The following is a 5,057-nucleotide window of genomic DNA, read 5'->3' as shown; positions in this document are numbered from 1 at the left end:
TTGTAAGGTTGCGAGCAAGCCACACCAAATCAATCAATCAGTGCCCGTTTGGGGTAAGCAAAAGTGTTGGGTACTACTTGGCTCCAAACCCGGAACCAGTAAGAAACGCGGTTCAGTACCGGAAGTTCGGAACTACTTACTGCCGGAACCGATATGGGTTTCTACTTTTATGTAACCCTTATCTATCGGTATCATCTATCTATCTATATATTATACTAAAAGAGAGGAAATCAATGTGGTGATGATAAATGTCACTCATTGATTCGCCTCTCTTTTAACTAAAAAATAATAATTAAAACACTTAAATTTAGGAAAAATATTATTGATTTTCATTATAAATCTAAAGATTCTGTTGATAATAACCATACTAAAAATATTTTCCTGCTCTTTTCCCCTTCCTAATTAAACAAATAAATTATACGGAGGATTTACTTCAGTTCAACACCTTATTACGAAGTATATTTTTAAAAGATATTGTTGCTAAACTAAAAAATATATTTATAATTTATGTATTAGTAATTAGTAAACATATGGAATTACTACGGCATACGGATTATGTGTCAACGCAACTGATATGCTTCATATTATGTCCATGCAATTGTACATGCAAAACTAGATATTACGAACACAAATTCTTATTTATAATGGGTGTACAATAAATATTGTACACCGGAGTAAAAGTTGACTCAAAATGTTTAAAAGTTACATTTATATATATGTAAAAGTTATCTATTTTTTAATGATAAATTTTTTCATTTGAATAAAAATTATTTCTTCAAAATCACTAATAATGTATAAATTAATCATTTAACCCTTTAAAATGTTTATCTATCAACTTTTTAATTTTATAATATAAAAGTTACAGAAAAATAGATTAAAGTTACAAAAAACTGCATAAAAGTTAGGATATTTTGGTATTTACTACCTTGAAAATACACCACTTTTGTATTTACTACCTTATGAAAATTTTATTTTAAATTACTACCTTAAAGTTCCAATTTATTTTTATTTATTACCACTTTACAGTTTTCTCATTTTAAAATTGAGATATCTCTTTCGTTTCTTAATCATTTTAAGTGATTCAAATCTCATTCTTCTGATTTATGTGTAAGGATTCCATTGAGATCTTGCTTTTAAAATTTTGCAAAAGGTAAAACGAATTAAATATTATACGTAAAAGTTTAAAATATATATGAATTATCAAACGAATTGTTTTGAAATGTCGTTCTCAATGAAATCCCTATAGAGCAAGGAGGATAATGAACTTTGAATCACATTAAAGGATTAAGAAACCAAAGAGATATCTTAATTTTTAAATGAGAAAATTGTAAAGTGGTAGTAAATAATAAAAAATTGGAAGTTTAAGGTAGTAATTTAAAATAAAAATTTCATAAGGTAGTAAATACAAAAGTGGTGTATTTTTAAGGTAGCAAATAACAAAATTTCCTAAAAGTTATCTTGGTGTACAATAAATTTATTGTACACCTTGTGCGCGCAAGACTTTTTGTATTACGAAAACATTAATTTGTGATATAACAAGATAAGACAATAGACATACATATAACTTAGTAAAATTTTAATTTCGTATTTTACGATTTATATTAAGTTAGATTTAAAAGTTGATGAATAAGATAAATTTTTAAATGGGTCAATTGAGTTAAGAGGGTGTAGTATGCCATTTTTAATGAATATTTTTGAGCAAGTGTGCGTTTCATTGTAGTTTTTGGTGTTAGAGAGGTGAGAAGAGGGTATTTTACGGTTTGGACGTTTGATGTTGTGCAGGTCTAAGGCTCCAAGTTCGAAAAAGTTGAATTCAAGCTGAAACGGAGTAGTTTGCGTTTCGCCCGATCCGGATCGGGCGAGGAGCGCCCGATCGGGTGCGTGTCAATTCAAGGAAAATGTTGGAAAATCGCCCGAACGGGCGACGGTTGCCCGATCGACTCAAAGGGCGAGTCAAATGCCCGATCGGGCGAAATTACGCCCGATCGGGCGGTTGGTGATGACGTCAGTTCGAGGGTTTGAGATGATTCTGGGTTGGAAATAGTCGAAGAAAATGGGCATTGCATTTCGCCCGATCCGGATCGGGCGAGGAGCGCCCGATCGGGCGCGCACAGATTCAACGAAAAGGTTCGAAATTCGCCCGATCGGGCGATCTGCTGCCCGATCGGGCGATTTGCGAATCAGCGACAAATAAGCCACGGGTTGCTCAATTTCCTCATGATACCCCTTGAGCCAATGAGGACATTGTCTGATTTAGCTTGGGGGGTGTTTCACTCACTTGTACATATTAGGTATGTTTTTCCTTTTATTTTTGCATTTACTTATTTTTGTGTGTTTATTTTGGTGTGTTAATGTTTTCTAGAGTAGTTTATTGCTTTGAAAAAAAAAAATACAAAAATACGTTCCGATGAATACAATATCATGCTTCCCTGTGCCCCTTGAACGAAAATTGTTTTGATTCTTGGTATTTGATAATGGGCAATGTAGATGTGTTAGCCATGATTTGATATTCGATTGCTTTGATGCCTTAACATGAGTCAACTCCGACTAACTATTTGTGGACTTGGTGCTTGACTAGTTGATTTGGTTAGGATGTGTGATAGATTCATGGTGTGTCATTGATTTTGAGTATTGATTTGCAATTATTAGTAGTGTTTTATGACTCATATACATGCACATTGTGGAGGACGAAGGCATTTTTCTATTTAGGTAGCCTTCAGATGAAATTAGATACATTTGTCCCCTCCTTTTCTACCCATGTTGTTGCTTGTGCCCTTTTATTCGGTGACTAGCCATATTACAAGCCCATGAAAAACCCCATTGGTTACTAGTCCCAAGCCTAGCTTGGGGGAGCTAATAGTAGTGAGGTGAGGGAGTTGTAGTGTGCTACATTTTGAGCACAAAGTGGGTATTGAAAATGGAGTTCGTCTTATCATGTCTGTTGTTGAAAATGAGTTGAAAATGAAAAGAGATGAAAGAACAAAACAAATGTGAAGGTTGCTAAAAAAGAAAGAAAAAAAAAGAGATTGAAAAAGAAAAGAAAGAAAAAATCTATTACTCTCATAAAAAGTTCAAAGTGTTGTTTCAATCAAGTTCTGCAAATTCATATCCTTATGAGTGATTGGTTACAATTGTGAAAAAAGGCAAGAAAGTATGGTGTTGGCTATTTGTTGTTTTGTCATGTGTTGAGTGGGAGATTATGGTCATTATGTTGATTGATCACGGTTGTTTTTAGGATTTATGCTCCCCAAAGCCAAGGCTTTAAAGCTCACATTATACCCAAATTTACCGCACCCTTACCTAAGCCTAACATTACAAGCTTTGAAGACCTTCTGACCTTTGTGCATAGAGTCGTACTTATGTGAAAATAGTTGTTTGTCAATGCAAGTTATGACATGACACATTTCGTGTCGACTACTAGGTTGAGTGTATGTTTTTCTAGACTCACGAGTGTTGTGAGTTTGGGAGGGCATTGTTCACTTATATGTTGGGAGGAGAGCGAGCGGGTACATCTTTTACCCGCCACATAAATGAGTGACGAGTGTGTGAGCACTAGTCTTGAATTCCATTGTGCACTTGTGGTTTGCTTTGCGTGACGATTGTTAGGGAGGATTTGTGGTTGGGTGGATTTGATTGGTTGACATTGATGCATGCTCGTTAGATTTTGCCTTGAATTATGTTTTTCATTTTGAAATATGTTGGGGGTGAAGTTGGTCTTGTATTCATCGATGATTTCCTTGCTTAGGGACAAGCAAGGATCTAGCTTGGGGGAGTTTGATATGTGTGTTTTATATAGAGTTTTTACCCCCGTTCCTTAGTACTTTTTGATCTCAAATGAGCTCTTCGGAGCGATTTTTAGTACTAATGTGCTCCTTGTAGTGTGTTTGTAGTTTCAGGTTCATCATTGTAGGAATTAGCATATTTTTGTGCATTTCCTACTCATTTGAATCAATACAAGATATTATGTACTTACGAGAGCACAAACATTAAGTTTGAAGAGTTTTGAAGCAAAGCGAATAACGAAGGAAGTACAAAAATGACTATAGTCCACTATTTTAATCATAACTCAAGTTCTACAACTCCAAATGATGTAATTCTAATTGGATTGGATTCTAGACTTCAATAGATTTCCAACAAGTGGTCACTCGCCTAACTCCGACGAATAACGAAGGAGATATGACGTTTTGAAGATAGAGGATCGTGCAGTTTCAACACGCGCCCGATCTGGCGGGCTTCGCCCGATCCGGATCGGGCGGTCATTCTGGGAGCTGTTCTGGGCATTTTACAACCGCCCGATCGGGCGGAATTTCCCCCGATCGGGCCGACTATCGAGCACATCGCCCGATCGGGCGAAGCGTCGCCCGATCGGGCGACGCCAACCTCCAGCGTATTTCGCGAGTTTTTATTTCCGAATTAGGCTCTATTTTGGGCAAACTATAAATACTAGCCCCTTATATTTTTAGTGACATCTTTTATTCTAGTTTCTAATTACTTAGTTTTTATTTTTAGTTCTCTCTATTTTCTCTAAACACTTAGTTTTAATTTTAATCAAAGATTCAAGCTTTATTATTCCATTGTCCTTTAATTCGGTATTATTTCTTGCTCTAATTTAATTCATTGCTTTAATCATGTTTTCCATTATGTTAATTGCGTTGTTATTTATTATCATGAGTGAGTAGTTCAATTTCTAGGGTTTAGGGGATCCATGAATGCATGATTGGGATTATATGTGGACTTGATTATTGATTGATTGATTATAATTTCTATAGCTTATTATTATTGCTCGTCAATTCTGTTCGGCCGGACTATTTTGATTTGAGTTTGATTAACTTTAGATTATGCGCCGAGAGGTATAAATCTGATGTTTTTGGTCTGTGGCTATTAGATAGGAATTATTCCTAGTACGTAGCGAGAGCCCGCTAGTTGTTCTATCCTAAGGAATTCATAAGATTCGAGAGATGCATGTTTTCCTAGTTATGATTGTTAATTGATTGTTATTGTCCGTTGTCCAATCCCGGTCTGCATTTATGGTGAACCGCTGCCCTAGATTCCTTTAA

The sequence above is a fragment of the Spinacia oleracea genome, chromosome 3 (genome assembly GCF_020520425.1).
Source record: "Spinacia oleracea cultivar Varoflay chromosome 3, BTI_SOV_V1, whole genome shotgun sequence".
In the NCBI taxonomy this organism is placed as follows: Eukaryota; Viridiplantae; Streptophyta; class Magnoliopsida; order Caryophyllales; family Amaranthaceae; genus Spinacia; species Spinacia oleracea.
The sequence above is the reverse complement of the archived record's forward strand: the minus strand, read 5'-3'. Positions refer to the sequence as shown.